Source organism: Notolepis coatsorum, assembly GCF_963971535.1.
Source record: "Notolepis coatsorum genome assembly, chromosome: 4".
NCBI classification, from domain to species: Eukaryota; Metazoa; Chordata; class Actinopteri; order Aulopiformes; family Paralepididae; genus Notolepis; species Notolepis coatsorum.
In genome coordinates, this window is record NC_140168.1 from 158,410,871 (window position 1) to 158,423,871 (window position 13,001).

A 13,001-nucleotide genomic window follows, 5' to 3' on the forward strand; every position below is an offset into this window, starting at 1 on the left:
TATTTTGCAGGGGATTTAAGTCTGTAACAGTCTGCTGACTTTCAGTGAATAGCTAACAGGCCTAATCCTTCTTTTAACTTACATCAATATCTATTTTATACATTTTATACTATAGCGTTCATTAATAATATGTTCCTCCATGATTTACCAAGCTCCAGCCTAACAGTCTCATATTGATGATAAACATTCTACCTCAGTAAACACACATAAGTTACTACTCAGAACAGTTGCATGTCCTTGTGTCCCCCAGGCCGCGAAGCCGCTGATAACAACTTCATGTGACCTCATCACCTCATTGTGGTAGCTAGGGCTTATCTGAAATCCTTCCTGTCCCACACCCTCAAGGAGCCAGGTGGCTCTTTTGTTCTAGGACTCCCGAAGGGGAAGAAGGAAGCTTGTTCAAACAGTTTCTTTATCTTTTACAACCGGCTGTTTTGAGTGGCCCGGCACACAACCTGTTGGGAGGGTTCTTGCGTTGACTTACTACGGCAGCTGTTTTCTTGATCAAAGCTTAATCTTATGACCTTTTCTATTCGGCAATTAGGTTTAGGATTTATGTTCTATAAAAAACTACTACAGTTTCCACACTCGGATAGTTTAACTATCCTTTATTATGTCAAACATAGATCCTAACTTCTGCTTACTACTACCTGGATAAGAATTAAGACATTTTAAATCATACTTGGATAACATACATACGGTTTCCCACACTCGGATCCTAAAAATCAACACCACATTCTTTTTCTACATCTCTTTCTTATGTATAATTATAAACTCAAACATCTTTATTTGCAGTCCATTCTAATTATTGTGTGCAGTGTGCAGTCTTTGACACGCTTTTTCGTACCAGGAACAATTTCCACTGGTTTCCACTGTGGGTTGTCAAATTCTGACTTGGAGCAGTGAGAAGGGGGGGGGTCAATGTTTTCTAGATTGACCTGGCCCCCTCCTTATTTCTCAGAGCTGGTGCAGTTCACGACTGCTGAATGCTACAACCAACTCTGGGAGGTGGAATTAGACATCATCCCACCCCGTCTTCTGTCGAGACCTCGTGCCTCGTGCTGAACTCTATAGGGGTATGACCCCCTGCTGTATTGCCGGTTCAGTTGAACCAGGAGCTCTTTCCTCGGGTGTCAGTTGCGTCGCTCTCCGGTGGGGTGATTAGATCTCCCATCTGTCGCTGTCACAGCTGTGAGGAGGTCGTCGCTGGCTGCTCAACCCCCGTTGACCCTTGGATTAGTGGAAGAGGTTTACTTCTCCCCCCTCCGCCTGGTCGTTGATAGGGGTGACAGCAGCTCCACCCTTTCGCTTGTTGACACCCTGGTCAATTGCTAAGGCCTTACAGCCTGTCTGTTGACAGCCGGAGTTGTTGATGAGGCCTAGCAGCCTGTCTCCTGGTAGATTGCCTGTCGTTTGGCCTCTCTCGTTCCCCTCCGAAGCCTCAAGACCCGGTCACTGCATTGGCCGGAACTCTCAACGCTTGAGAGTTAGGCTTCTCCTGGATCTCTTGGTACTCGCAGTGTTGTGATTCCTCATGGACCTCTGGGTAGACACTAGCCAGTGTCTGGTTCCCCAGTACTGATGGAGTCCTTGGTCTGCCTCGTCCCACACTCGGATGACTGCTGGTTCCCCAATCTCCCATTCGTATCCTGCAGTGAATATATATCGCTTCGGTGGACAGTGCAGGTTACTTATACCACAACAACTGATTTAGAATCCATATTTTTCCTCCCTCAGACACTCTTTACTGGTCTGAGTTCTGACAACTTTCTTTTCCAAAAAATGTTTCTATATATTTTATGGCTTCTAGATCGTTAATATTCAAAATTCAGAAAAATTCACATGGCTCTCTTTATATTATGCTGTCAAAACAGTATAACCCATACCACCCTTTGATGTGGAATAACATTCAAACATCATACCTCCGTCCCTGGACAGCTGCCTCCGGGCCTGGACAGCCAGTACTGACACACCCTCTCTCCCAGTAGTCCTACATGTATGGCAACAAATCACAGTCTGCCTTAAACACACATCTTCCACATGCTCTGTCAGCCTCTATCAAGCCGTCAGAGTCCCCCACAAGCCAATTATCAATTGCACATGTCCACACCCTACACAAAGACTATTTGGCCAATAGCGACCAAAACCTACTGAGCTTATCAATGTACAGAGAATCATGCTTCCCAACACTTTCACCAATCACGACACACGATCCTAGATCCGGATTTTTAATGGGCGGAGAACAAAAACCCATGAACCAGCTCTAGTCCATTCACTTCGTTCCCAGTCCATTATATAGACATATACTACCCAGTCCTGCTGTGTCGAGATCACTCCCAGCTTGTCAGGTACCCTAAGAAAAAATATAGAAAATAAACAAAAACCAAGCAAAAACATGCCCAAACTAATAATTGAAAACAATAAACCAAACTTGTGAGCATCTCTCTTTTCAACTCACTCTTAGAAACAAAAGTAACCTATTATCTAGGGGCGTATTTCACCCCCGTATAAACTAAGAAACAAAAATGAAAAACTCAAATGAATAAACAAAATGAACGCTCCCGGCCTAAGTCAGGAATTGCTCGTAACACACTAGAAAAGAGAAAAAATATGTAGAAATAAAAATAAACACCTATATCTATTACTCATGATGGTTGATGTCCATCTATCAATATCATAAAAACCTAGGAACAACTATGGGTCTCCTTAATTTCTTAATCATGCAGTCCACCCTTTGACCAATCTGAATGTTGATCAAGCATGGATAATCTAGCTGCCGCAGTGTCACCTCATTTCACTGTCTAATATTGAATACCTAATATTAACTGTTTAACATGATTTGATTTTCTTGTTAGTCCGATTAGTTCACAAATCCGTCAGTTACTTCATCACGCCATATTAGTCACACAACCATTTTAGTAACTTCCACTCATAACCTAATCACCTAACCCCTCTATTTATTTTTTATTCTATTTTTATTCTAATCAGGAGCATATATTTTTTATTCAATCTATTCCATCTTTACCCTAATCAGTTGTATATATTTTTATTCTGCCGGTGGCCTCTGCAGACATGACCTTTGAAAATGACCTTTCAGTCCACAGATCCAGCAAACCTGTCCTTGTTCCCTTGGTTGTGGGACCCTGTGACCCGTCCGCCTGTGATCGGATGGCCCTGGGGTCATCAGGCCCAGAGCATGTCCTTTCTGTCTGCCATCACCGCCATGGTTCCCTTGAGCCTGTTCTGGGGAGAAAGCCACGTACCTATTTGGTTCAGTCACAGTTCTTTGAGCCTGTTGTTGGGAGGGGCCCGCTATCTGTCCGGGCAACGGGGCACACGGCATTGCTTGATCACGGCGGCCTAACACCGACGCCCGAAGCATGATCTCAATAGCTGTACCATCTAACAGTGCAGTCTTTCTCGCCAGTTCTTGTTCCAGCCTCTGCGTCTCGTGTGCGGCTTGACTGATCTCCAGCTGTGTCTTCATCAGATCTCGATGAACTGCCTCGTGTCGTTCGAACGCTGCTATAAACGCTCTCTGTTGTCATGCAGGGGTTCTCAACCTTTCTGCTGCCAAGGCACCCCTGTGTTCAATAAAATATTCCAGGGCACCCCTACATACGATAAAGACTTTCCCGGTCCTGTCTTTTTTGCTACAATGATGATACAATGACTCTTTATTTGCCGTGCTGTCGTTGAGATGTTTTGTTGTTTGTTTGTCTTTGTTGCTTGTTGGTGAATCTGCAAATATGAATTGCCCCACGCGGGATCAATAAAGTTGTCTGAATCTGATGGCAAAAGTTTTTTTTTTAAATACAGAAAAGGATCACTAAAGTGCTATATGTTGCAGCTGCACTGTTCTCCATAAAAATAGCATATTTGGATACGTTTGACAATTTCTCAAAAACAGAAAATCATGTATTTTTTTTAAATACAGAAAAGGATCACCAAGTTACCATTTCTCAAAAAATATAAATAAATACAGAAAATAAGCACTTGTTCACTCAGTGGACATTTCTAGCTCAATGCGAGGTCCGCTGCTGCTGGCTAATAATACGGTCAATACGTGGGGAGATCTTTGACAAGGCAACACGCATGTCATCCTCAAGGCTCAACTTGGCCCTATATTTTGTTTTCAGAGCTGTCATGGATGAAAAGCCAGCTTCACACAGATATGTGGGGCTGAATGGTATCAACACCTTAACTGCAGCATCATGAGCTACTTGGTACTCAGCACCACACTCTGAAACTAGCTCTCCAGGTGGTATCAGATGAGATTTCAATGAGTTCTTCCAAGAGTTTGGATGGAGATGTGTCAGGAAGCTTTGTCTCAATGTTGTCTGTAAAGTATTTTTTTTATCCAGAGTAACTTGGTGATACTTTTCTGTGTTTTATTAAATAATGATTTTCAGATTTTTAGAAATGGTCAAACTTATCCAAATATGGTATTTTCATGGAAAACAGTGCAGCTGCAACAGATAGCACTTTAGGGATAATTTTCTGTAATCCAAAAAGAATTTGGATTCACTATAAAGTGCCTGTTCACTATAAAATGCCACGTTTTGATATATTGAGCTTTAAACTTTAAGTAAATTTTTTGGAACACGCAACCTAAAACACCTTCCTCTCCCAAACCGTTCCTGCAATTGTTTTATGTTGCATGATGATCATGGATACATTTATGTATTGTATTTTTTATGTTTAAATATCAACATAATCTGTCTGTCCACCCTCAGTACATTTACTATCAATATAATATAGTAGTCTGACTTCATCATCTTTTCAAACGCACACACATAGAGGGAGAATGCCCCCCCCCCCCCCTCCTCCCCAGTCCTCCTTCCAAGTCCCCACTCTGCTGTTCTCTGTCGCTCTGAACAGGGCTTTAGCTTGTGTATGGTAACGGGACATTAATTCCAGTCTTAAACACAACGTGGTCATAAAGGAATGGCAAGGATTGCAAAGCATGTTATATGCATTTGACCCGTTGCGGAATAAAACAGCAGGGATTTGTTTTGGGTCGCAAAAACACTACCCTTGCTGTGTTTCAATGTCCGCGTTCCAGATCCAGACGCTACTACTACTGCTGAGCTGAGAGACGCTACTGCTCACTGCTCAGCCTGCCTGAGATGCATCCTATTGGCTGTGTGCTGTAGCGGATATGAGTCACGACACTACGGATTTTCAAAATAAGAGTATCATAATGACCTTAATGTTGCTAGCTTTCGGAGCCTAGTTATTATAGCTGGAGCTGCGCGTGGGCATAAATGAGACCCGCTATAGGATTTTCAAAATAAGACTGTTGTCATTCTATATTTTTAAAGAACATTGCCAGGCATCTCGCGGAACCCCTGACAGCTCTCCGCGGAACCCCTGTGTGCCGCGGAACCCCTGTTGAGAACCGCTGGTCTATAGGACGACGCCTCTTCCCCCATCTCAGCACTGGCGGTTTGACTTCCCATCGCTGGGCCCCGCCTCTCATCTTGGCTCTGGTGCTAAGGGGGTCCTGGACAGGGGGAGCTTACGGGCCGTGGACACTGCACTTGATACCGACCTTGGTTTTGCCCACGCCCACCTCCTTTGTTCCCCCCTCGAGTGCCTCCCCTTCTGGCTCTATAGCCATTCTCACATTCCCATGAAATATGTCCGATCTCCCCACACTGCCAGCAATCAACCTGCCGACCTTTGTTTCCATTCGCGCCCCCTCTCCTGCCTCCACTTGATCCCTGTGCATGCCAGGGTGTCCCTCTTGGGGTTTGTTGTTGTTCTTGAGGGAGGCACGTCCCCCGCTCTTCCTCCACCTTGGCCCTTGCTGCCTGGCTCCTAGTCAGCGGGCCACTTCTCTCAGTTTGGTACTGATGGTGGGGGTGGGGGAAACCTAGGCACGGGACACAGGTGGGCTGTAGAAACTGTTCATGTATTATCCCATACCTGTTGTCGGTCTCTATTCCCACCGTACGGCCAGCGTAAACTCCCTGGGACTGCTGCAACAACATCGCTCTTCTCAGTTGCTTTCTTTGTCTCTTGGTTAACTGGCAGTCACCTGCAACGGACACTTCAGCGTGGATCGGCTCGGGTAATACAGTTGTCTCTGGGTCGCTCGCAGCAACGACCCCCTGTGGCGGAGTTAAAGACATTATTTCCAGTCCCTCCGTCACACTGGTCTCAGGAGGGGAGTCGGTCACATTCAAATCAATCAGGTTAACGTCACTGTTCAATTCGGTCAATGAAATGACTGCAGAGGTTTTCGGCATTACCCCACCATTGGCCTGACTGTTGGCCATTTTTATATTGTTTCTATCTATTACACTATGGCTCAAATGAACTAGTCTATTTGTCCAGTTTTGGTTACCCTATTTTTGCTCCTAATTGCACCACATCAAAGTTAGTGAATCTGCTCTATATTAATCATTCACACATGCTCTCATACACTCAAATTCCACCGTTTGGAAAGCAAGTTTCTCTGTATTTAAACTATCTTTACAAACTTGAGTTAATATCACTCACACTGTCAGAGTTATTGGTGCAAACAGGAATTGATAACTGCTTCGTGATACTATACCCAGACTTTCAAAGTCAATTTGATCCCCCGTTCGGAGTTCGGAATTGTCAGCACTGCCTTGTCCGCCCCGGAGCAGCTGTGAAGAGAGAAAGAAAAAGCACACACTTAATTATCAGTGGCATTTCCCTTTCACAATCCATCATTTATCTTTAAGCATGGAATGTCGGGCATCTTCTATACTAATATCACTTAAGAGAGCATTTGTGCAATTTTCTTTTGAATTATCAACGACACGGCCTTAATCGTTTTTCGTTGTCTCCATCGGAAAACTGGATCTCCCAATCCCGTTGTCATGCTCCTTCTTCACACAACTCCGGGGAACCCTATATCGCATCAGCCTGTTCCCTTCTGTTGGTCAATCAGAAATTTGTTATTCACAGCCTTTCTAAACATTTGTACTGGATATGGTAATTTAGGTGAATAAAATCACTTTAGCTCTTATTGCGCTGTAAATGACTATGTGTATCTTTAATTCTAACATTTCCTTCTATGTGTAGCTTTATTTATTTCTATCTGAGAAAGCCTAAAAATGTATTCCACTCATATTACATTTTACATACCAGTAATACACCTATCTCACACATAATTCTGCACACAATTACTACACATTCCCCCGTAACACCTAACCACTTAGGTGTTAGACCCACTTCTCACGAGAAAAGAAATTAATATTCAGTGCCTTATGTCACCGAATCCTCGTGCCCTGGGAACAGTGTCGCACAACCTGTTTATTAAACCACAGGTGCAGACACCACCCCCATTTTGAAATCCCTGCAGACCAATGACATCTCACTGGTCAACCTGACTTGTAGCCCACGGTGTCCCCCCCCAGTTTGCAAACCTGGAGCGCGACACCCCAGGCTTCCTACTTCAAGGATATCCAAATTCCGTACCACTCTCAACCACTGCTGCACCCACACAGCACCTCCGACTCAAATTAACCACCGTAACCACCACCACCCAAATATCCACACATAATATAACTCAATGCGCGTAGTGTGGCAGCGAGCTTTGACGAGTTCACGCATAGCGCATCCCCGTTAATGCGCGGTGGCAGACAGCGAGCCACGACGATCTGTCTACCACCCACGCCACGACGTCTAGCAGTCCCCGTACCCCTGTTAAAACGAAAATGCGCGCCGTGTGGCAGCGAGCTTCGACGAGTTGCACACATAGCGCATCCCCGTCAATGCGTGGAGGCAGACAGCGAGCCACGACGTTCTGTCTACCAACACTGCCATCGCAGGTGCAGCCGAGCAGAGTGACCCCTCACACGCAGGTCCAGCTGCATGGAGAGTCCCTAACCTGTCCTCAAAGCATGCTCCGACTTACGACCCACCAACATGAACGCAACACCCAAACTACTGGCACGAAGACCTGGTGAGAGCCAGAGAGTATGGCCCACTGCTGGTTGCTACAACGTCATCGCCCTAACGCCAGCCAATACCACTACCAGCACTAGAAATCCCCAAAAAATAACAATAAAACTGCATTTGGAACCTACAGAGAATAACAATATACAATAAACAAGTCCAAAACTTAACAAACTGCCTTTGAAACCTACAGAGAATAACAATAAACAATAAATCTAACAATACACTGCATTTGAAACCTATAAAGAATAACAATAAACAATATATAAGTCCAAACTAGGAGAGAAAGAGAGAGCGTTTTGGGGGGGGCCGAGGGGGGAAGAGAAAATGGAAGAGAGGTGGAGGAGGTATACCTCTAAGCGAGATTCCTCGTCCATATAACACCTCATTACAATATAGCCTGTGCCACATGACCATGCGGGGAGTGAGGGGGAGGGAGAGAGAGAGAGAGAGAGAGGGGGGGGTATGGAGAGGGAGAGAGAGGGAGGGAGAGAGAGCGAGGGAGAAAGAGGGAGAGGTGGGAGGGAAAGAGGGAGAGGAGGGGTTTAGGGAGATAAGAGAGAAAAGAGAGAGAGAGGGGGAGAAAGAGGGAGATAGAAGGGGGGGGGGTTGTGGAGAGGGAGAGAGAGGGAGGGAGAGAGGGGGGGTTTAGGGAGAGAGAAAAGAGAGAGAGAGAGAGGGAGAAAGAGGGAGAGGGAGAGAGAGAGGGAGGGAGAGAGAGAGAGAGAGAGAGAGAGAGCGAGAGGTGGGGGAGAGAGAAAGGGCGAGTCAGGGAGAGTGAGGGGGAGGGGGGGACCTGGGCCCCACATCCCACAACCAGATTAAGCTATTGCCCCAAATTATCACAGCATAACAATCTAACTCTATTATTAAACTAACCTCTAAATGAAATCGTTCTGTGTGTAGAACCCAAAAACAGTTTCGAATGGAAACTCACCATGTCCTCTGCTGCCCCCTACCGCATTCCTAAATAAACTCCACCTTCCCCTTAACAATGGACGCCCGGCGCCCCTACTCAAGATGGCCGCCTCATCGCGAGATATCCCGAGAGTCTCGTCATGCTATGTCGTTAGCACAGTTAGCTTAGCATATTAGCTTCGTTAGCTTTAGCCCAGCGCAGGCCGCCAGTCCTTCCTCCGCTCCACGCACCCTTATGACGTCACAACCGGCGACCGCCTAGCCGTTAGCGCGGCTAGTTAGCATTAGCTTAGCTTCACCCACGACATCATAATAACATTCCCCAACGGCCCATTGTCCTCTTTCGCCGCGCGGGCCGACACCTCGCAATGTTAACGCAACACCACTTTCCCCACAACAGAACTCTAATCCTCTCAAAACGCCAGTGTAGAGATTTAATCAAAAAATAAAAACATTACATCACACAGGCTCTCTCAAAACACTAGCTTGACCCCGCTGCCTTCACTTCCGCGGTGCTCAGGACGACTTCCGGGTCAAACTCCCATTTCATCCCGGTCCCTTAAAACATTAAACAACTACTTTATCCGCGTCGAATTTGAAAAATTTTAAGTGCTATACACATCCCCGTAATCCCATGATACCACCGATCGACTTCATACACTCGAAACTACGCCGCTTCGTCACTTAGTATTCCCCGGTCGCCCCCCAGGCTAATGTAGCAGCTAACTGCTGTTGTGTTCCAACGGCCCTCGAAAAAACCGGCGTTCTACTATTACATTTCCCCACGGCTGTTTGGTCATTAAAATTTCATAATAATACAACAATAAGCTCTTATGTTTCATCAATCATTCCTAACCATAGCCATCATTCAAACATACATATTATTGCCACTCCTAACCACAAATAAAAACACAAACATCCATTCAGATTTACACACTATTGTTACCAGAACGCGCGTGGCCATTTTAAAAAATTCACATTTTATTTCACTTTATTCAATAACTTCCGCGCGACTATTAAAAACGAGATCAGGTGCAATCGTACACTTTAACTATACTGAATATTTAAGTTTACAACAGTCTTTCAACCGAATTGCTACCAAGTACTATATCAGTCTTTCAACCGAATTGTTATTAAGCACCATTGTTCGCCCTTTATTACAGCGGACGAGTCTCATAATATGTCCTGGTGTGTTCGTATTAAAAAAGATCTTTCCGTGACTATGGGTTCTTGTAATCCACATCTCAATTTATAGACAACCCTTCGTCAACTCAATCTATTTGAAAAATACCCTAATGCGGGCATAATTCTTCATTTAATTCGGTCGATATTTAACGCAGATACCACGTTTCGTCGAATTGACGTCACAGCGCTTATCCCTAAAAAATACTTTACAACCTCGTCTCACCAGCTAGCCCTCGCTCACATTAATCGAGTCGTTTCCTTCCTGTAATCGCATAACGTCTCCCCTATTTATCACTGATCTATTTCGCTCTTAATCATTCTGATTTACATGATCCAAATAATGTTGAATTTGTGTATTAACAATCCCATACCTCGTCGATGGACCAGACTCCACGCTGGTTCCGCTTTGAGTCACGGTTCCAGGCCCAGATCCTGCCCCACCAAACTAGCATAGACACAATCCACTCATCGCCTCGACATGTAAAAAAATAGCCAACCTTATCCGCGCCCCATTCTAGGTCATAATGAAATAGGTGTTCTCACTACCCAAAATGCGCCCAGTTAACTTGCCACTCTAGATATACCGCGTTCACGATTCAATGAACGTTTCAATCTACTGCAGTTCAACGCTTTGATCATGCTGTTAAACAGTCGTTATGCCTCCCCTCCTTCGTATATACATCCTATACGAGGCTTTCAACGTTCTCATATATTTCAATGAGTGGTTTCTATCGATCCTTCATACATTATTTCTATATGAGGCTTTAACTTTGTCAACCCCTTTGTTTGAACTGAGCGACCCATCACTCACCTATTTCTCAGGTTCGAAGCTGTCGCAGCTCCGGTCGTTGTTGGGTTTGAAGAATGAAGAAGGAGAAAAAAAAATAAAAAATCTCATCCGAGTCGCTTCTCGTTCTCCGGTTCACAGCACCAAAATGTAGTACTTTCCTGAGCTAATTGTTCTGATTTAATCAGAACCTAATATCTAATCTGCTCTGCGTTGTGTTTAAAACCTTAACAGCCCTGGAAAGTACTTTTAACAATGACTGGGAGGTCTTTGTTTGACGACCCGCGGCACATCAGGAGAAATGGAGGAGAAGGTAGTTATTTCAAAGGAGTGGTTTATTCAAATCCACAAAATCATACAAAAATGATCTGTTTCAATTTAAATAAAGAACGCTATAGTTGTGATCACGAGACACTATGCCGTCTGCGATCCCAACTAGACTAAGAAAGTAGATTGTTGAATTGTAGTTGTTGAGTTGTCTTTGTTCTCTGGCTGGTGAACAAAGCAAAGTCTGTTCTCCCTCCAAAAATGTTCTTCTTTGTTCAGTCTCCTCTCTGCCGGTCGTCGTCTCCTGTGTGAAGAGGTGGGTGTGGTTTCTTGGTGGTTTCGTTTCAGAGTGTCCTCCCTACATCGTCACCACACCCCCTCTTATATCCAAAAGCCTGGAGTCTCTGAGTGACGTCACCAAAATGACATCATCAGATGTTTTCCTCCAATCCCAGGCCTACTAAGTTTGAATGTGAAATTGTGGGTTGGCTTCACAGCCAACTCTATACTTTCCTTTGTTTTCCAGTCAAAGAACAAACACCGTCCAACAACTTAATACTTGGGTTATTGATCTCACAATATATATATTTGAATTGCCCTTGATTACATAAACACAGAGATATCATAATTGAACACATTCTGTTACCATTAAGCCTAATTTCACCTTAAGTGAAACTAGTCTTATTTTGCAGGGGATTTAAGTCTGTAACAGTCTGCTGACTTTCAGTGAATAGCTAACAGGCCTAATCCTTCTTTTAACTTACATCAATATCTATTTTATACTTTAGCGTTCATTAATAATATGTTCCTCCATGATTTACCAAGCTCCAGCCTAACAGTCTCATATTGATGATAAACATTCTACCTCAGTAAACACACATAAGTTACTACTCAGAACAGTTGCATGTCCTTGTGTCCCCCAGGTCGCGAAGCCGCTGATAACAACTTCATGTGACCTCATCACCTCATTGTGGTAGCTAGGGCTTATCTGAAATCCTTCCTGTCCCACACCCTCAAGGAGCCAGGTGGCTCTTTTGTTCTAGGACTCCCGAAGGGGAAGAAGGAAGCTTGTTCAAACAGTTTCTTTATCTTTTACAACCGGCTGTTTTGAGTGGCCCGGCACACAACCTGTTGGGAGGGTTCTTGCGTTGACTTACCACGGCAGCTGTTTTCTTGATCAAAGCTTAATCTTATGACCTTTTCTATTCGGCAATTAGGTTTAGGATTTATGTTCTATAAAAAACTACTACAGTTACTAATTTAAAAGTGCACTATGCAGTTTCAGATTTGTTGAAATTAGTGTACTAAACTAATTTATTACACACATAATCCTTATGATTGTATCATAAGCATCTTATCAAACCAAAACATCATTTTGAGGCATCAAAATAGTTTTCAATTATTTTCTTTCTCTCTCTGTATAGCTGCATTCTTCAATCAATTTGGTCAACTTTGCCATCAAACTCTCGCCTCGCACTGCTTTGTTTGTAATGTTTTGCTGTGTCCATGTGAGCTTTGAGATCGCCAGCACCTTTATTAGACACATAAACATATGGTCAAGCTTTGCACGCGTTGCACTCCGCTTCCAATTAGTCTCGACCGGGATGATAAATTGGAAATTTTCTCTGCAGTTCATCTGTAATGTACATTTTCGCGTTTGTATTGTGAGGAGCCAGCAATGCTGGTCGGATCTGTCCACTTCCTCATCTGTTGTGTGTGTCTGTGTGAGTGTGCAGTAGCGCTGCCCACAAAGCACTGAAAGCGGGGCTTCTCTTGGTAACGTCACACGCAACAGGTTACCGTTAGGGATGTCCTGATCAAATTGTTTTGCTCCCGATCCGATCCCGATCATGTGATTTTGAGTATCTACCGATACCGATCTTTCCCGATCCGATCAAAAAAATTTAAT

The 13,001-nt window shown here is 44.3% G+C and overlaps 1 protein-coding gene across 1 annotated transcript in view; it reads right to left on the reverse strand.

The window, feature by feature from the left end:
* The window catches only part of cdh7a (cadherin 7a), a gene marked incomplete at both ends in the record, with an annotated part of 728,354 nt that overhangs the window by 493,190 nt on the left and 222,163 nt on the right, over positions 1-13,001 (reverse strand). The gene's annotated exons all lie outside the window — the stretch shown is intronic.